The 21837-nt window shown below is 34.0% G+C and overlaps 1 long non-coding RNA gene and 1 pseudogene across 1 annotated transcript in view; both read right to left on the reverse strand.

Annotated features, from left to right (window-relative positions):
• The window catches only part of LOC18104550 (uncharacterized), a 64706-nt gene extending 45965 nt beyond the window's left edge, over positions 1 to 18741 (reverse strand). Inside the window, exons 1-3 of the long non-coding RNA XR_008057092.1 lie at positions 18510 to 18741; positions 18118 to 18326; positions 16343 to 16669 (exon numbers count right to left, since the gene is read on the reverse strand). This is a non-coding gene — a long non-coding RNA (uncharacterized LOC18104550). The remainder of the gene's footprint in view (positions 1 to 16342; positions 16670 to 18117; positions 18327 to 18509) is intronic.
• On the reverse strand, positions 6916 to 13249 carry LOC18104549 (trans-resveratrol di-O-methyltransferase-like; annotated as a pseudogene).
• Positions 18742 to 21837: the final 3096 nt, after the last annotated feature.

The following is a 21837-nucleotide window of genomic DNA, read 5'->3' on the forward strand; positions in this document are numbered from 1 at the left end:
GGCATTGCCGTGTTCTGAATATATCACAATCCTAACAGGGTAAATGTAAGTTGATTTTTGGAAGGCTTTTGACTCAGTCTTGTGGAACTTTATAGGGGATCTATTACGGCAGTTTGGCTTCCCTGAGAGATTTGCTCACCTTATCATGCAATGTATTTCCACAACCTCCTTCTTTGTTGCTGTAAATGGTGATTTGTATGGGTTCCTCCCTGGGAAAAGTGGGGTGCGGCAAGGAGACCCTCTGTCCTCCTATCTGTTTATCTGTTGCATGGAATACTTATCTAGGATGCTCATACTTGCTTGCAGGCAGCTTGGCTTTCGGATCCATCCAAAATGTGGTATCCACGGCATTAGCCACCTCGCTTTTACAGATGATGTCTTGCTGCTTTCTCGTGGGGATTGCTCTTCAGTTAATGGTACTTTCCAGCAGCTCACATGCAATCTTTGGCAAGACTGCAGGGTTGGATATTAATCCGAATAAGTCTTCAATTTTCTTTGGAGGTGTTAGTCCCAGTCAAAAGCTACGTATTCTTCATACTACAGGCTTTCGTGAAGGATGCTTTCCTTTCACTTATCTTAGGGTCCCCCTGAGCCCTCATAGGCTTATTGCTAGTCAGTTTTCCCCTTCTACATTCCTTGGAATTGTCTGTTCAAGGCTGTATTGGCAAGCACCTCACTTTTGCTGGAAGGCTAGAGCTCATAAGATCTGTTTTATATGGGAAGGTACAATTTTGGTTGAACATCTTCCCGCTGCCAGAGATTGTTATAAAAAAAATCACTAGCATATGCAGGAACTTCCTCTGGATTGGGGATGTTAGGAAGAGCACTTCTGCTTTGGTTGCTTGGAAATCTGTTTGCCTGCCTAAGGCAGAAGGAGGCCTTGGATTGTTCGATATCAAAACTCGTAACAGGAGTTTTCTTGCAAAGCAGCTTTGGAATACCAATCCCAAATCTGATTCTATCTGGATACATTGGGTGCACCATTTCTACCTGCGCAATGGAGCTATTTGGACTGCTTCTGCCCGCCATTCTTCCTCTCACCTGTGGAAGTCTATTATATTCCTTAAAGACTACATCATCCGGCACTATGGAAGTCAATCTGGGAGTATTGCACTCATGAGTGGCTGGAATTCTAGAATGGATACATTTTTGTCTCATGCTTATAACTTCTTTCGACCATCTGGCTCACCAGTCTCATGGGAAAGAGTTGTATAGGAAAAGTGGTCTCTGCCAAAGCACTACTTTATTTTGTGGCTGGCAGTTCAGAGGAAGCTTCAAACTCGAGATAGGTTGCCTTTTCTTCCTAGTGATCCCCTTTATGTGTTCTGCCAGCATGAGGAGGAGTCGTATGACCATTTTTTTTTTGCATGTGAATGGACATCCTGCTAGTGGGGAAAGATTAAGTCATAGCTGCGGATTGGCAAGAACATGACGATTTGTATAGTGCTCTTCGTGGTTTGAGGTCTAGGAAAAGCAATCTTGAAGCTCGAATGCGAAGAGTTTCCTTGGGCATCGGTGTCTACCTTATATGGGAAGAAAGGAACAAGCGGATATTTGAAGGAAAGTGCTTGGGGGTTGATAGAGTCTCCAGGAGATTTCAAATCTTATTCTACACAATATTCCACTTCCATGCCGTGGACCACTCCCGACTGGATAATGGCTGAGTTTATTTTGCTTTTGCTGTTGGAGTTGCAGGCCTCCTATTAATGGCCCTTGTGTGTTTCAGTAGATGTTGGTGGTTCTCTTATGTTTCAGTTGCAAATTAGGTCAGCTGTTGGTTTTTCTTTTGGGTAGTATTCTTTTTGGTTGGTTATCTTTGGCACCTGCTGGATCTTGAGTTCTTTAGCTAACCGATGTAATACTTTTGGTTCTCTCTCTAGGTAGTTGTCTCCCTGTATTTTTTATGAATGGGAGCATGTTCCCTTTTGCTTCTGATTTTGTATATGTGTATATATGACTTGCCAGCTTCCTGACCTGTTTCATTTTGTTCTATTATATTCTTATATTTGATTTAAAAAAATGCCATTATATCCCAACTTGGCCATGAAAAGCAATAAATCATAGGATCGACAACTTTTGTTCAACCACCTACGGTATTTGGCCAGAAGATTTATTTTTTATATATTTTATACTAAAATGGTATTTTTAACCATAGCTTGACAAATAAACACAAAAGGGGATGTATTGATCCAGATCATTGTGTGATTTTCCACGGTACCTCATTCTTTTCATCAAAATTCTTTGTAGATAAAAGAGACTGCAAAGGTAGAATTTCAGTGCGAGGGATTAGAGAGAGTATATTTATTAACTAAAAACACAAAAGAAATTGTGTTTTTACTATGAATCACATCATTATACAATATAATTGTTTCGCTGTTTATCCTTTTACTGTTCACAAAGATACAAATCATTATGGACTGGAGCAATGTAATGATATAATTGTCATTGCCAAAGAAACTTACTAAGCATGCAGTTGTGAGTGGGATTGTCTTTTCTATGGAATACATTTGGCATTGAAAGAATAGTTCGTTTGGGTTTTTTTGGGTGCAATATAGATACTGATTTGCCCTTAAGGGCATAAAATTTTAACATTTGGTTTGGGGGCTTCTTTTGCCTTCTCAAGAAATATAAACATGGCTGTCAAACCTCAGGCACTAGAGAATGACATGGCTGCCAGACACCTGGCATTGGGGTTAGGCATGTTTGCCAAACCCTAAGCGCTCGGGTCTGGCAAAACAACCACACCATAGATGCTCGGGTTAGACATGACTGTCAGATCCTAGCACCTTGGGTCTGGAACGTCATGGGTCTGACAGGGGCACCAGAGCCATGTTAATTAGGTCAAGCAAGGGATGTCATACCAAGGAATTTGGGTTTGGCACCAACAGACCCAAGTAACATGGATCTGTCAAAGCGTCGTTTTGAACAAAACATGTTGTTTCATTTTAAAAAAATGACGCTAAAAAGTTTTTGTTTCCAAATCAGTCCTCAATTTTCGATTTGTTCAATCAAGCCCTCTAATGCAACCATATTATTCGATAGTTTTACCAACATTTACCTATTATTTTTCCTATGTTTTATATATATAATGTCTTAATATTCTTTGCTTTATGTTTTGAAGGTATTTTTGGATGTAAGACTTAAAAAGAAGTAAATTGGAGATAATTGGCAGATTTGACCTCCAATTGATGTTTTGTGCAGAACTTGAGCTCTAGTGGTCGAAATGAAGTGATTCTAGTGGTATTAGAAAGATAACATCCATACCTTTCTATACATATATGGAAAGAAAAATAAAAAGAGAAAGAGAATGGAAATCACAGACTTCAAAGACAAATCTCGCATTCTGCCAGTGATTCTAGTGTTTGTTCTCTTGATTGTTTCCTGATTTATTTAATTTAGCTTGAATATTTTATTCTATTGTAGCCTAGATAATCTCCAAACTCCCCCCAAATTGCATATCGTCTAGCATAAAAATCTGAACTAAACTTTACTCATGGGATCAACCCCTTGCTTGCTCTATACTATATTGTTTATTTAAGTTAAGGTAATTAATTTGTGTGACTACGACATCGCTACACCCTTAATTGAGATTTTGATTTTAAGAATCAATTCAAATGCATCCCTGTCAAATTCAAATGTCAGCCTTGAAGTTCACTACCTTTTTCACTTTGATCATTGGTTTTGAATTTGTGCATTTTGACCCTTAATTGATCAACAAAGTTCCAATTTCTTCAATTTGGCTCTTACTTCGGTCAATTTCAGCCCCTATATTCACATGCCTTTTTCCAGTTTAGTCCTTGGTTTTGCATTTCTTCAATCAAGTCCTTAATTGCCCATAATGTTTCAATATTTATGCAATTAAGCCCTTGATTTGACCAAATTAACTCTTAAAAATTTTAATTCGACCCCTAAACTTTTATTTCTTCCAATTAAAACCTAAATAGACTTAAAAATCAATTTTTCTTGCAATCGAACCATTCTTAAACTCAATTAATCTTTCATTCAAATCTAATTGAGAAAGCAATATATAATGCTCAATCTAGACATATACATCATAGATATAATATCATTAAATACTTATTCTCAAATTAAATTATTTTCATTGACTATGAAAATCCAAAGTAAAATATTGCAAATCCATTGACCAAAGATTTATTAATAGATTTTATGTATAATTCATCAAAGGGAAAATGTTTAAAAACTTTCAAGATAAAATAGTATAATGATGGTGACCACAACTAGTTGATTAGAGATCCCAAAATCCAGATTAAAATAGAAAACTAAGTCATATAACATTTTTTGTAGCATTAAAAAGTTGTTATTTCCTGTTTATTCCTATGATGAAATAGGTGCTAACTATAGTGTGATAAAATAGTGAGTTGTGCTCTTATTTATTTTTATATATTGGTATACCAAGTAGAGTATAAATGAATACTCTTAATGAAAAATCATCTATGTAAACGAGAAATGTGGTCATTTCTTTGAGAACTTTGATAAAGGCAGATTTCTATAGAAACATCCATAAATCCAGGATTTGTTTAGGGCCAAAATAAACATAATAATGAGAATCAAAGTCAATATCTAGGTAGAAAACTATGTGAATATTATTGTCTTGGTTTACACTAAAGGTTGAATAGTTTAAGACATCGCGTTTCCTATTCAATCGAGTAAATTTGATAGTTTTTTACTAAGAAATGCTCAAAGTTAAAAGAAACCTATCTTGATGTAGTGATCCACCAAATTAGTATCTCTCTATAAATTTTCAAGTCTTTTATACTAGCCGAACAATTTTCATTCATGTGGAGGATTGTTGAAATTTGTTTTAATAAAACATGATTAAAAGGCATATCTAAGATCAAATTTAAACTGGTGTCCACTCACTTTTAAGGTCGAAACTTTGTTAAAAATTATTGTCCAACAAAACTTTATTAATATGGAACATTAATATGATTAAAATAAGTTATGGGTGAATGAGAATTGATCTCAAAGAACTATTGGTTGACATGTTTTTATAAAACCAAAAACCCTTTATCCTACATAGAAAAGAAAAGAGATTTTTTTTTAGTTTATATAGTGGGAAGTTAAGGAGTCATAAATGAGTCTTAGCAAAATAGTATGAGTTTAACCCACACATGCGTAATTAGATCGGCTAAGCTTTGGCTCGAGCTCCTTGATCCAAGTTTCGAGTCTTTAGTCTTGGTTTTGGGTTTATTTTTTTATATCATATTTTGATCATGAATTTAGGTTTATTATAAAATAACTCTTATTATTATTAATTCTTTATTAGTTTTGATTCCATAATCCATTATAAAAAATGGGTGAAAGAAGAGTTTTTTCATTGTTTATCCTAATTTTATATATTCTTCCCCACCTCAGTTTTTAAAGTTTTCTACACACTTTCAAACTTCTTTCCCCCTAATCTAAAGCTTAGACTCAGTTTTACTAAGATATAATTGAGTCTATTGACTTTGATTCTTAGACCTTGTTTAGATGCTTTGTTTAGAAGTGCATCTAAACAATATAGTGTTGTTGGGATCTTAAAGGACATATTGCAAACATCCTAGTTGCTCCAAGTAAGGAGCAACGAAGCATTAAGGACAAAGAATTAATTATTGGCAACAACAACAAAACAAACTTTATTATTTAAAAATGCTTTCACAAGTGAGTATCCTTCTTTATTTTAATCTAATCATGGATATATTATATGATTAGTATACAAGTTAGAATTATATTTCTATCTCTTATGCAACTTTGAATATACGCTTAGAATGGATGATAGTTTTTATTTTTTATTGCAAGTTTGCAATGATATATAAAATTGCATGTTTATAGTTTAAAACTTGTATAAATTCTAGTTATTTCTAGAACAATTTTTTGCTTAGTATATTCTTATGATCTAAACAATTAATGCTTACTGGTTTTATTACTCACTAAATTTTTGGACAACAATTTTTACTTCTAAAAACATATTTTAATACTCCATACAAGTCACGAGCAGTTGGTAAAACATGATGGCTATAAATCCCCATAAATAAAACGAATTTGTTTACATAAGAGAGAAAGACCCTGTTTGTTTACTGGAAAGTAGTTTCCTTTTGGAAAGTAGTTTCCTTTTGGAAAGTGAATTCCGGAAAAGTGAATTATTTTTTGATGTTTGATAGTGTAATGAAAAATAAGTTGGAAAACGCTTGCCAGTGTTTGGTTATGTCATGGAAAATGAGCTAGAAAATAACTTATTAATGTTTTATTTTTTTCAATTTTATTAAAATAATGAGGAACAAATCTTACAAATTAAAAGGTTGAATGAGAATTAAATTGAAAAAAAATATAATTTCATAAATTATCTCAAATAAAATAAATAATAATCAAAATAATAGAGATCAAATTTAAAAAATAAAAAAATTGAAAGATGAAGAAATTAAAATAATAATAATAGTTACCATTTCATAAATTATTTCAAATAAAATAAGTAACAATCAAAAGAATGAGGACCAAATTTAATAGATAAAAAATTTCAATTAAAAAATGATAAGGGAAAAGCAAATAACAATTATAAAAATGAGGACCTAAGTTAATATAAAAATTAAATTCTAAGGGATGAAATTAAAAAATAAATATTCAAAACAAAATATATATAGCAATCAAATGTTTGAGGACCAAATTTGATATAATTAGCAAATAATACGATATTTCTAAATTTTTCATAATTTCCGGAAAGTGTTTTCTGCCCAAAATAAAAGGAAAACACTTTTATGGAAACCAAGCCAAATTTTTCTTTGACTGGAAAATGTTTTCCGTTAATCAATTTTTCTAATGGTAAACAAACACAGGAAAGTTTGGAAAGTGGTTTTCCGAAAACCACTTTCCGGAAAACAAATGCACTCAAAATGTCAAACTATTTTAGCAATTCAAAGCTAAACTTTAGTACAGAAAATGGCTTTGAAAACCATAATATCATGAAGTTTCAAACATAAACATACAAAAAACAGAACAAAAGAAAACAAAACATTAAGATCTTATCAGGGATAAAGCTCAATGACAGCTCTTGTGCCTGGCACAGGATGTATCTTATAGTTGAGGCAACCAGAATCAAAGAAGAGCTTAGCCCACTCCTTTTCATTTCTCTCCAAGCCACTAAAAGCCACCATCATTTCTCGATCAAAAAGCAACTGCGTTTCAATTGACCCCTCGTCTCCATTCTGGTTCTCTCTCACCATGTCTATAATTATCACCTTCCCAACTTTCTGCAGCCCCTTGCTCGTAATTGCTTGTTTGCATCGTTTAAGTATTTTCACGCAGTCTTCATCACTCCAGTCATGCAATATCCATTGTTTGTCATTTGCCATAAGATATGTAGCATGAATAAATGAAGACGGGAAAAAAAATCTTCATATGCATGTATATAAAAACTCCGTAGTATAGATTTTTGGGTTAGAGATGATGTCCATCTTTGAATATAAATCTTCATATGCATGTGTACGCAGAGGTCAGGAATGGAATAGTTTATATATGTGTCAAAATATAAGCTCAAGGACGCGCGGACGTGGGTATATAAGCACCTCTCAAACAAAAACTAATAAAAGATGTTTATATATATAGTGATTTTAGCCGAGCCATCTAAGCCGCCGCTAAGCCGAGCCACTAGTCGAGCCAAAAGAATATTTCCGAGAATATTCCTGGTTCAACCCCAGTGAACCGCCCGATGTCTAGAATCGGTTTCCTGACCGGTTCAGCCAATTTCTGACCCATTTTCAACCATGTCAGACTGGTTCCCTATTGTTTTGAGCATTCTGGATCCATCTACAGTGTCTGTTTTGCCAAATTCAACTCCCAGAATGTGATATAGTCATTCAAAGAGCAAAATGACTACAGAAAATACACAAACACTCATCCCAAAGCTAACCAAAGACAACTATGATAGTTGGTGTATCAGATTAAAGGCATTTCTTGGTTCACAAGAGTGTATAGAGATTGTGCAATATGGTTATGATGAACCAGAGTCCAAAGAAGCAGAAGATGCTCTACATGAGGCAGAGAAGCAAGTCCTTAAAGCCAATAGGAGGAAAGACAACAAAGCAAAGACCATCATCTATCAAGGTCTTTATGAAGCAATATTTGAGATCATTACTTCCGCAGAAACATTAAAAGCAATATGAGAGGCTCTCCAACAAAAATACAAAGGTGCTGACAGAATCAAGAAGATTCGTCTCCAATCTTTGCGAGGTGAGTTTGAATTATTGCAAATGAAGTCCTCGGAATCTATTTCTGATTATCACACAAGAATTATGGTGATAGTCAATTAGATGAGAAGAAATGGAGAAGCCCTCACAGATGCTCGTATTACTGAGAAAATTTTGAGATTCCTAGATCCAAAATTTGATTTTGTTGTTGTCGCTATTGAAGAGTCCAAAGAAGTGGACAAGTTGATGATGGATGAGCTTATGAGTTCTTTGCAAGCTCATGAGCAAAAGATTGTGAAAAGAAATGGAGATAAGGCAATTGAGCATGCCTTACAAGCAAAGTTATCTCTCAAAGACAGATATGAGCAAGGGGAGACTTCAACAAGTGGCTATACCATTCGGGGAAGAGGTCAACAAAGACAAGGAGGATTTCAGCGATTTCAAGGAAGAGGATCTTGGAATACAGGATTTAGAGGAAGAGGTGGTAAAAACACCACCAGAAGAGGTCGAGGACAACAAGCATTCACTCCTAGAGGAAGAGGAGGCGGTTACAATAACCGTGACAAGAGGAATATCCAGTGTTATAGTTGCAATCAATTTGGGCACTATAGCACTAAATGTCGAAAGAAAGCTCCATTAGAGGTACGTGAACAGGCCAACTATGCAGAAGAGGATGCCATCATCAGAGGATCAGCTGCATTATTTATTCAACAAGGACTTGGCGAGAATCAAGAGAATATTTGGTATCTAGATTCTAGAGCCAGCAATCACATGTGTGGCCAACGAGATCTATTTGGTGATCTAGATGAGATCATACAAGGTCTAGTCACCTTTGAAGATACCTCAAAAGTTACATTTAAAGGTAAAGGCAACATCTCAATCAAGTTGAAGAATGGCGATCACAGCTACATCGCAGATGTTTACTATGTTCCAGCCATAAAGCACAACCTGTTGAGTGTAGGTCAACTTATGGAGAAATGTTATACACTTTTCATGAAGAATTGTCATCTGACAATTATAGATACAATAGGAGATTAATTGCTTATGTGAAGATGTCCAAGAATAGGATATTTCCTTTAAACATTCAATATGATGCAGCAAAGTGTTTGAGTGCCATCACCAACAATGAAGAATGGCTTTGGCACCTAAAGATTGGACATCTGAATTTCACAAGTCTGAAAATGCTAACAAGCAAGAAGATGGTCAAAGGTATGCCCCACATTGATCATCCAGATGAAGTCTGTGAGAGTTGTGTCCTCAGCAAACATCACAGATCCAATTTTGCCAAAGAAGTCAACTGGAAAGCAAATCAGCCACTGGAGTTAGTGCACACAGATGTGTGTGGTCCCATAAAGCCTATGTCAACTAGACAAAATAGGTACTTCCTTACTTTCATTGATGATTTTAACAGAAAGACATAGATATACTTTCTAAAGAGGAAGTCAGAAGTGTTGAATTGTTTTAAAGATTTTAAAGCAATTGTTGAGAAGCAAAGTAGCTATAAGATCAGAACTGTGAGATCTGATCAAGGTGGAGAATACACTTCAAATGATTTTGAAGCCTTTTGTACACAACAAGGCATCAGACATCAGACAACACCAGCTTATACACCACAGTTGAATGGTGTAGCTGAGAGAAAGAATTGAATGATTCTTGACATGGCAAGAAGTCTACTCAAAGCAAAGAAGCTGCCCAAATAATATTGGGCTGAAGTTGTATCATGTGCAGTGTATCTACTGAATCGCTGCCCAACCAGAAGTTTGCAAGCTGTCACTCCAGAAGAAGCATGGAGTGGTCATAAACCAAGTGTTACTCACCTTCGAGTCTTTGGTTCTGTGGCATATGCAAAGATCCCAGATGCAAGAAGGACCAAACTCGATGATAAAAGTGAGAAATGCATCTTTGTCGGATATGGTGATAGAAGAATGGGATACAAGCTGTATAATCCCATCACAAAGAAGGTAATTATGAGTAGAGATGTTATCTTTGAAGAAGATAAAACTTGGCAATGGAATGATGATCAAGAAGCAGTCAAATGGATCAGCACTGATTTGATCCTTGAAGACGAAGTGGAAGTACCAATAGTACTTGCAGAAGGTCCAATATTACCAGCAAATGAGCCACAAAGTCTGGTACACAGATCCCCTGTATTTAACAGGAGAAACACACCAGAATCATCATCAACACCACCATCAGCATCCTCATCAGAAGAACCAAGAAGGATGAGAAATCTAGAAGAGTTGTATGATGTCACTCAAGTCATGGAAGATACAACTCTATTTTGTTTCTTTGCATATAATGACCCACTTAGCTTCAACGAAGCTATCATAGAAGAGAAGTGGATAAAAGCAATGGATGAAGAAATACATGTCATTGAGAAGAGTGATACCTGGAAGCTGACTAATCTACCAGGAAACAAGAAAGCAATAGGTGTCAAATGGGTCTATAAGACAAAGAAGAATGCAAAAGGAGAAGTACAAAGATTTAAAGCAAGATTAGTGACAAAAGGCTATAAACAAAGAGAAGGCATTGACTATGGAGAAGTATTTGCTCCAGTAGCCCGGCTAGAGACAATTAGACTGATGATCTCACTACCTGCACAACATAGATGGAAGATCTATCAACTCGATGTGAAGTTAGCATTTCTGAATGGCTTCCTAGAAGAAGAAATCTATGTTGAACAACCACTTGGATACATTGAAGCTGAAAATGAAAGCAAAGTATACAAGTTGAAAAAAGCTCTCTACGGTTTGAAGCAAGCTCCGCGTGCTTGGAATACCAGAATTGACAGGTATTTTCAAGACAATGGATTTGAAAAATGTTCATATGAACACACAATATATGTGAAGAAAGAAGCAGATGGCAGCATATTATTTGCATTCCTATATGTTGATGACTTGATATTCACCGACAACAACCCTACCATGTTTGAAGACTTCAAGAAAAACATGGTACAGGAGTTTGAGATGACAGACATTGGTCTGATGACACATTTTCTTGGCTTAGAAGTGGTGCAGAAAGAAGATGAGATTTTTGTATCCCAAAGCAATTATGCCAAAGATATTCTTGAAAGGTTCAAGACGGAAAGCTGCAATCCGGTATCAACTCCAGTTGAAAATGGAATGGAATTGAGGAAGAGTAAAGTTGGAAATGTTGATCCAACTTACTTCAAAAGCTTAGTAGGAAGCTTAAGGTACTTGACATGTACCAGACCGGATATACTCTACGGAGTTGAACTTATCAGCAAATATATGGAGACACCAGACCAGTCTCACTTGAATGCAGCCAAGAGAATTCTTCGCTACATCAAAGGAACAATAAATAAAGGTATGCTTTATACTTCAAGTAAAACCTTCAATCTTGTTGGCTACTCGGATAGTGATTGGGGTAGAGATCTGGATGAAAGGAGAAGCATAACAGGATTTGTCTTTTTCATGGGAGATACATCTTTCACATAGTCATCCAAGAAGCAATCGATAGTAAAGTTATCAAGCTGTGAAGTTGAGTATGTTGCTGCCAACTTAGCTATATGCCATTTAATATGGTTAAGGAATATGCTGAAGCATTTGGGATTTCCTCAAGAAAATCCTATAGAGATTTATATTGATAATCGATCAGCGATTGCATTAGCAAAGAACCCAGTGTATCATGAAAGAAGTAAACACATTGATACATGTCATCACTTTATCCGAGAGCATGTGAAGAACAAAGAAGTTGAACTGATATCCTGCAAAACAAATGATCAAGTTGCACATATCTTTACAAAGTCATTGAAGGGAGAAATATTTATTAGATTGAAGTTCATGTTTGGCATGACATCCCTCGATTGAGTTTAAAGGGGGGATTTGTTGTATTAAACTCAATCTAGAAGGTCAAAGAAGGCAACCACCACTTGCATCCACCGCCTGCAGTCACCACCAGCGACTTCTCAAACCACCAGCCGCCAGTTGTCAACCGCCTTTACAAACTACCAATAAAGATTTTTTCTTACTTTCAATTTGTGTATATATAGGAAACTAAGTTTATGCTATTATCAGTGTGTGAGAAAGATAAGAAAGAAACACTAGAGAGAAAAGAGAGGGCGTGTATTAAGAGCTTTTGTTCATTTTTGTAAAGCTTCTTCTTGTTGAAATAAAAAAAAATGTGTTTTATCCACTCTGAGTGTTTCAAAGCCACCACCAGTTGGTTCTCCCACCAACAAAAACCACATAGGGGAGATCAAACACAGTGTAGTCCATGTGGGGAAATGCTTCACCAATGCCCTTGGCCATAGTTCCTAAGCCTCCCCCGACATCCACTAAAAAATTCACTCCGTCAAAGATGCCTTTACATTTTCTTACAACCAACTTACTAACTAGTATGCTATCACTAGCCATGGCATCATTAAAGAGATTGTTGATTCTTGGATCTTGGCCAGCGTACTCCCAAAATGTATTTTCATGGGCAACACTAAATGCATTGCGATCATCATTTCGGAACCAAGTGCTCAAGCAATAATGTCGTTTTGTCAGAACTGGGTCGAGCACAAAAAGTAAAAAAGGTCTCATACTCCAGGGATTGTCCTTGAGTAGGGGACGAGTGGATTGGGTAAGGGATTAGGCATCTTGGTTGTGAATGCCATTAAGATTTTGCTGGGAAAAGAAATCAGAGTGCACGAGAATACGCATAAGGCGATGGACATAATGAGTTTTTGATGGGTGGATTGGTAAGGCAGAAACTAGCTCCGAGAGGGTCATGGGTTTGCCATGTTTTTGGATCACATCTGGTATGCCTAGTTGAACAGCACATTTCAAAGTCATGGAGTTTATGAAGTAGAATATATGATTCCAGACATGAGTTTGAGCTTGAAGTAGCTCACTTTCACTTTCCTCATTAATCAACTCCATTGATTTGAAGTAGTATATATGCTAGTGCATGTTGTGATACCTCAAGAGATCTCTCTTCATATTTATAGTAGTGAAACTTACTCTACCCTCGGAGAAGGCTTAATTTCTCAACTTTATCCAATAAAAAAAATTAAAAGGAAAAATTCCATTACAGGAATCTGTTTTCACAGTGCAACATGTTGTGTGCTTTCAGTTTTTTGTTTCTTCAAATGTGCTTCGTTTCTCCCTCTCACAATCATATTAAAGTGTAAAGTGACAAAAATAGAATGTATTTCAAAAGCAGACTTAAATTAAGGTTTACTTGTACAATGATTCAAGATTTTTATTTAACAAAAGCTTCAAAATTAAATAAGAAATATTTGTCTGCTTTATGAAATTAAAATTATCTATACTTCACAAAACAAAATTAAGTATAAAATAAAAATTGTTCAAGATCTTACTCGTTAAATATATATTAATAAAATAGTTTTTAAATATTTTAAAAGATTTCATTTGTAGTTTTCATCAATTCCATTATTCATGCTAAGAGAGCATTTGAAAACGCGGGCTAACCCGTGTTTTCAAAAAATTCAATTTGTTTGCTAAAAATTATTTTTTTTCTATTTTGGATCGTTTTGATGCGCTAATCTCAAAAATAATTTTTAAAAAATAAAAAAAATATCATTTTGATGCATTTTGAAATGAAAAACACTTTGAAAAGCACCCGCAATCACACTTTCAAACAGGCCCTAAGCCGGTTATGCAAATTTGGAACGTTGTTTAATTTAATTCAATTATGTCGATCTAACTTCTTGAATCGATAAGCTATGAAGATTTGCAGTATATATTTCTATGTTATTTTATTCTTTTAAGATAGTAACTTGTTATTTTTTAAAATGACAATCAATAATAATAAAAAAAAAGACCACCTCGTTGTCAAAATCTGTTTTACACAAGATTGTTAATTCCGTTCTGTTTTGTTAGGAATAGCCGAAACATTTCATACCAATTCAAAAAATAGAACAAAACGGAACAATTTTCATCTCATTTCAAATCTCGGTCTATTTCGGATTTTCCGGATAAATTTCGGCCAGAATGTTCCGGTTTCATTTCACATGTTCCGCTCCGAGCTTGAAAAGCCATTAAATCAAATTGGTATTTTGTTTAAGTTGAATTACTTTAAGTCAAAGTTCTATTTAATCTTGACTATTTATGAATATTTTAAATTTTAAAATTATATTTATTTGACGTTGTGTTTGTATTGCATAATTTATAATTAATTTATTTTGAATTTAAATTATGTTTGTTGATATATATATATATATATGAACAGTACAACCCTGAAACGGCACGCCAAAACGTTCCGAAACCGAAATATTCCATTCCAATTGAAAAAGCGAAACACCTACAAAATTGATAGCCTTGGTTTTACGTTTTTGAGAAGGAAAATTAAATGCTTAAATGATAAGAGCCATAAGATTTTAAAAATATATATGAGAAAAACAAGTTAAAATACTGTAACAATAGACTCACACCGAGAGGGGGTTTGATAACCGAGAGGGGGTTTGATGGCATTTTTTACTATTTGTTTTTTATTAATATGGGTGTTCAGGATAGCTTGCGTGTACCTCAACTAATCCCACGAGCCCTGAAGTTAATGACCATGTAAGCCTCCAGTGGCCCTGAGGTTTGTGAAACTCAAACTGGTGATCTTTAGGGAGTAAATTCAAAACCTGACCAGTTGAGCTACACCCCTCAGGATTGACATTTTTTACTACTTAATTATTTGGGTCGTGGCTCTTATAATATCAAGTTGCTAAACTTTGTCCTTGAATTATAATATTTTGGTTTTCATCATTATTCTCTTGAAGGTATTTAAATTTCATTTTTTAACTCTTACTTGAAAGAAGATTTATAAATACATTTGATTAGAAATAATTATTTGATTTAAATAAAAAAAATTATATAAAATCAAAATCAAAATTTTACTTTAATCAATTCTCTTAAAGAAACAAAAAAAAAAGGTTAATAAAAAAAAAAGGTTAAAGAAAAGGAAACTTTCCTCATTACTGCAGGCGTAGAAAAGCCACAATATAAAAGAAGAGAAACGGGGTCTGAAAAACAGAGTGGAGAGACACGTAGAAACCCTATAACATAGCAAAGAAAAACAGAGGAGGCGATACCAACAGGAACAAAAAGAACAGAGGCAAAAATATTGAAGACTGGGAGGACAACTATCTATTCCATTTAAATTCTATGCTTTTGAGTGATGTTCATCGTATCAAGTTTGTTTCTCTTTAATTTAACTATGGAGTAGACTTTTATTCTGGGATTTTTTATGTAACCTTACTATGAATATGTGAACAATTTCTTCGATTGAATTATTACATTAAGATGTTGAGTATTTCATTCTATGTGTAATGCTTGCGTGTGTTTGGCCAACATCTGCATGATTTAGAATTCAATTTGAAACTGAGAAGTGATAATTGTTTTAGCTATTGTTTGAAATACCTTAAGAAATCTATAGGATAGAGATATCTTAGGAACTTTTGTAATCGTTACAGGTTTTACAGTACTTAATAAATTTCGACAAGTTCAGAACTTTCGTAGAGTATATGAAATTTGTTTGTCGAAATAATTTATTGATGCTCGAGAGAGATTAATATTTACATTAGAAAAACCTGATTATCAACATTAGGAGTAATTAATTTAATCGAGAAAGTTCACATAGGCATAGTTACTGTAAGTCAGAAATCCTAGAACCAGTACAATTGAATTCATTAATATTTAATCATTTGGTTGTTTGTTTTTTAATCATTACTTTTTGTTTCATAAACTATCTCATTTGATTCCTCAAATAGATCATAATTTAAAAGAATTTGATAATTAGTAGTAATTTTTACAAATCCTCGTAGGATGATACTCTACTCATCACTTTATTACTTGTTACGATTCGTGAACTTGCGAAATTAACCAACAACGAGATAGTCCCAACGCTTGATCAAGATACCCTTGTTTTCTTAAGCCATCAAGCAAATTAAGTTGAGTAGGTCATTAAATCTGGGAAATGGCTTTGGGCATGTATATCCTCGAAAAGCTCTTTGGCTTCCAAAACTATCCCTGCCTGAAACAAGCCACTTATAAAAGTGGTATAATTAACAATGTGAAACAAGCCACTTATGATCCGATATATCGCCTTCTTTTTCTTCTTTCCTCTAGATGCATAGCATTATGCTTGCAGAAAACGGATCTGAAATGTTTATCTACAGATGCAAAAAATATACTGAAACACCAAACCTAATATCCATGATGGTTGTTTTCTTTTGAACAACAGATACAAGATGCTTGAATAGGACATGAAAAAAATACAGATAATAGAAGATTCTAAATTCACTCGAGAAATTATTCATCACCTAAATATCCTAACTCTACTTATTACTATATGCATGCTTGGAAAGTGTATGCAAGCACCAGCACATGCTCAAAAGTAAATGCTAAGAAGAGGGGAGTATGGAAAAGTGATTTTCAAAAACCTAAACGCTCACCTCCTCCTTAGTCTGTTCTGAACGTTGTTAATTACACAATTTTCTGTCATACTCCTCGGCTTCATTGATGGCATTTCTCCTGCAAAAAATGGGTGTGAAATGTTTATCCACGTGAACATTATGCAAGCTGTTTAACAACAGTTTGTAGTCTTGATGTCTCAGTCACATACAACAAACAAGAAAGAAAAGTATGACTTGATTCTAGAAACTGAGGAGGCTAGTCAGTAGCATCAGCACGTCTCAAACAAGGCAGTCGCTTTGATTCTGATGAATAATATATAATAGTGCTCAATGAACACTCCACGTGAGTATACTTCAATGTTTTAGTATGGCAGACTTTGCAGGAAACCCTTATTTAGGTCATTGTGAAGGTAAAGTCCTGGCTAGTTATACAATTTTCTTATTTTCTTTGGCATTATATTTCCTAATCTATGATTTTTCTCGAATTTTTTACCATTACATGGTGTAAAGATCAACTATGTTACACCATATATAGCAGAGTATCATGGCTACATGGATTACCATGGACATGTAAGAGTAAAAACGATGGTCCTGGGTATGTTGTTGCATTTGCATCCTTTAGCATCTAAGGTTTTTTAGTGCCAAAACAGCAACTAAGAGGATATAAGTTGAGCAAAGAAACTAGGGAATCAGCAACAGGTACAAGTGCAAACAACAGAGGATCACACATGAGTAAGTGCACTGGCATGCACAGCAGCCACATTCAAATAGTTGGAGCCAGCATTGACAGAAAACAACTAAGATACCATCAGCTCAACATGACCAAAAAGGTGGTTCTTGCAAAGGCATTCCAAAAAGGTAGCAAAAGTTTTGAGTTTTCCTAAGAAAATTACGTAGAATTCCAACAATTTCTCATAGGTTTCTGCAACATGACATGAAACACCACCAATTCAAACTTAGGAGGCCATTTTTCTTGGCATCGTTTCAAGGGTGGACCATGTGTTGAGTTCTGGCCGACTGTCGACCGTAAGAAGTAGTGACTTTGCAGTCAAACCAAAGTCACCTTACATAAACTCATCCTTCATAATCCACGCATATAGAAGATCGGAATCTTCCATCAACATCAATGATGATCGTACCTTTATGTTAAGCACACGTGAAATGTGAATTAGAAGCTCTTCTTTCCCTAAAGTATCAATCCCAATAACGATGTCATGCTCCGAATGAGAAGCAATGATATCAATAACTTGTCATTACCAAGTAATTAAACCAGTAAGAAAAGTTGTATAACTGATCTGTTTCCTATTTTGAAGCACTATAATCTCTGCCAAGCCCATAAACTCAAAATAAATCTACTTACTTTCATGATCACTCCTAAGACACGAATACTAATCAATTGCTCACTATATTTTTTCATTTTCAACACCAACAATATTTAGCTCTTTATCCATGCTTCATCCCTATTAACCAGTATCCATTCCCCGCAATGCACATTAATCGTCAGCACCTACCAAAAAACACTCAAAGAAAGAACTGTTATGTGAACAAGAAATATGTAAATCCTACCTACTGAGCAGCAACTTCTCGAGTGGGAAAATCAAAAGACGGATTACAATACGTATTATCCAAGTAAAGAACATCAGTCGTCTCATTCTTGAGAACATTAAGTAGCCTACTCCTCGCATCCTTTGCCCTCTCGTTATCAACTTCCCATTGAAAATCCCCCGTATACATCAAGCATCCAAACTCCCCGCGAAACAAAAACATGACCCCTCCTGTTACAGTTCAATCCCATCAAATCTCCATAGCCAACCATCCAAAAAGTGATTTCCAGAAGGTAATGATTTCTTTTTCTGAAATTGATTCCCAAAATATCTCATGCATTGCGATTGAATAAGCAAGCGAACTCGGCCGGTGGGTTCTGGGATAAAAAATAAAGCATAAAAAAATTGGCTTACCAGGGCAATGGTGGGCGTCGAGAGCCATGACATGAGCGGTGATTTGAGATCCGATGGTCGGAGAAATGAGAGAAAAAAAATGCCTAAAATAAAAAAATTAATAATTATAAGCTAATTAATATTTATATATCGTATAAAAATTTTGAATTATCTAAATTTAATCTTAAAATAGCCTAAAAAAATAGGAAATTCATGTTTATTTGTTTTGCATTAAGAGACCTTTCACCACTCATTCACTGTTTTATTATTCACATATTGTTCATTGCTTTTTTATTTTATTTTGATTCTTAATTTTTTTTTTTTCAATTGTATTTTTTATAGCTAAATTAATAATCAATTTCTTATAATTTACATTTAAGAGTCAAAGTTCTAAGTTAGATGATTAAAGTTCAAAACACAGAAAAACCAAGGGACCAATAATTACTTTAAGCAAACAAAAAAAGTTTTTTTAGTCCAAAAAAAAAAGTTCTGGTGGTTTTTTTCATCGATAATTCCAGAAAAATTACATCTATACTTGGAGAGCCTTTTAATATCCAGTTTAATTCTTGGTTTTTTGTTGTTTTGGGGTTGGAAAAGAGGTAATTAAGGGTTGTGGGGGTGTTTTAGCCTTTTTCTATTTTTTTCTCCTCCTTAAAATTGTCTCAAAATGGGCTTCGGAGGTAAAACCTAACTGATTTTTCTTCTTCTTTTTTTAATATTATTGGGCCATGCTTATCCAGCACAAGCCTATTTCTATACAAACCTAGTATGCTTCCAACCCAATTTTTCTTAATACCTTTCCTTTTCAATGATTTATTGTTTTCTTAATATCAATATTATTACAATACTTAATGATTATTTTCATGATTTTAGCTTTTTTATTTATTAAAAATTAGTGTAGAAAGATAATCATTATGGTAAAAATAACGATATTAATCAATTTTTTCTATAATAATTGAGGCTTGAGGATAGATAATATATAATACTAAAATAGAGTTAATATGATAACTATTTTTTTCTCTTAATAAATTCAACATTGACTTTAGATTAATATTCAAAATAATAAGGATTTATTTGTTGATAATTTATCATTTCAAGTTTTTATTATTTTTGGCGAATTATGTGTTGGTTCAAAATTGATCATGTTTCTTAATTAATATTTTCATTTTTCTATGTAAATTAATATTTTATTTCATATGATAAAAATAAAAATAATATTCTAATAAATGGATACAACAAGTTTTTAGTGAAATGATTTATGAGGCTTAATTCTAGACACCTTTAGTTACACCACTCTACTCTTATAAAAGGCTTGTTTAAGCCCTCGTTTGATATTGTATTTTAAATAGGGTTTAGGTAAAATTTAAATATATTTTTTTATATTTTAATGCATTTCCGAGTTAAAAATATTTTAAAAAATAATCACTACTACCTAACGCGGGGTTTGGAAGGATATGATTGCCAAGGGCATCCCATGCAGATTTGATGACTTACTCAACGCGTAATGGCTTTTGTGAAGTTCATCAAGGGGAAAAGGTGACGTAATAGCTTCATACAAGGTATTATTAGTCTAGTCGAAGTCTGGAACAAGCCACCAATCACTGGCATTTGTTTCTTGTGGGTTATAAACTGATCATACAGGGAGACTTATATGTCTGTCAGCATGTGGTTTTAATCCCATAATCAAGTATCATGTATTTATTGTTCAAGACAAAACAATCATCCTGTGGTATTCCTTTTTTTGCTGGCAAAATGCAATGGATCTAGGGGAAAGGGAGGAAAGAGAGGTGAAAGATTAGATCGTGAATGAAGCTGAAGATTGTAAACAAGCTACAAAGTGTAATGTTCCTAAAATAAATCACTCATACTATCTAGTACTTGCACTCACTTCACTGTGTGTAGCACTCAACCTTATTGTGTTTAGCACTCAATCTAAAAAAAAAAAATTGCCTCATAGCTTGTAGGAATTAAGCTCTGATACCACTATTAAAGCTGCAAATAAATGTATAACAATAGGAGCAAAGAATAGAGGGATAAATTGTCATAAATCTGATAGAATGGTAGATAATTTAACCTTTAATTGACTATTATTTACTTGTGCTTAATAAATCTTTCAAATATGATTGTTTAAAAAATTTAAGTGGCAAATGATGGTGCAATGTTTTTATTAAAAAAAAAACTAGCATGTATATTGCACACGTTAGCATTCCAACCATTTTGGTTTGCCAAAAAATTAGAAATCATAGCTATTTAACCCTAAATAGTAAGAAACCTTGAATTGCAGACCCTGACCCTATCCTTACTTACCTCATTTTGTCTGATCTTATACCAACACACACATTTATGTATTTTTAAGTTCCCAAGTCATCCACACAAACTTTCCATGCATGCAATATGTTCTATGCATGAAGTGCTTTCTCTATATAGTCTTAACACCATTTTTCTAGCTAATGGTTATTTTTTGGTATTTAATATCGATATTTTCACTAATAGCACATACATATAGCACAACAACTAGCAACCAACTGATGACTCTGCTTTTTAAGAAAATTTACCAATAATCTGATTATGAATCATTTAAAAGCAATAGAAAAGGTACTCAAATATTTGGGGTACACATTGGACTATGGATAATATTGTGCTAGTTACCCTAGAGTACTAGAAGGGTATAGTGATGCATGTTAGATATCTAATACTAAGAATTCAAAATCCACTAGTGGATATGTCTTCACACTTGGTGGAGTAATTATGTCCTAAAACTCCTCTTAGAAAAAAATTGTATCATAAGTTACATGATGAAATCAAAGTTTATTGTTCTTGATAAAAGTGAAGAGGTAATCGAGAGGCTTTGAAATTGCTTAGAGGATATTCTATGCTGGCCAAAATCAATGCTAGTAATTTATGTCTATTGCAACAACCAGTCTTGAGTTTGAAGCAATATATAATGCTCAATCTAGACATATAAATTATTGACATAATACCTTTAATTAAATACTTGTTATCAAATGAAATTATTTTCATTGGCTATGGAAATCCAAAGTAAAATATTGCAAACCCATTGACCAAAGATTTATTGATAGATCTTATGTATAATTCATCAAAGGGTATAGGTTTAAAAAAAATTAAAATAAAAAGAGTGTAATGATGGTGAGAACAACTAGTTGATTAGAGATCTCAAAATCCACGTTCAAATAGAAAACTAAGTCATATAATATTTTTGGTAGCATTAAAAAATTATTATTTCCTACTTATTCATATGATGAAATAGGTGGTAGTTGTAGTGTGATAAAAGGGTGAGTTGTGCACTTATTTATTTTTATATATTGGTATACCAAGTAGAGTATAAATG

The sequence above is a fragment of the Populus trichocarpa genome, chromosome 13 (genome assembly GCF_000002775.5).
Source record: "Populus trichocarpa isolate Nisqually-1 chromosome 13, P.trichocarpa_v4.1, whole genome shotgun sequence".
Classification (NCBI taxonomy): domain Eukaryota; kingdom Viridiplantae; phylum Streptophyta; class Magnoliopsida; order Malpighiales; family Salicaceae; genus Populus; species Populus trichocarpa.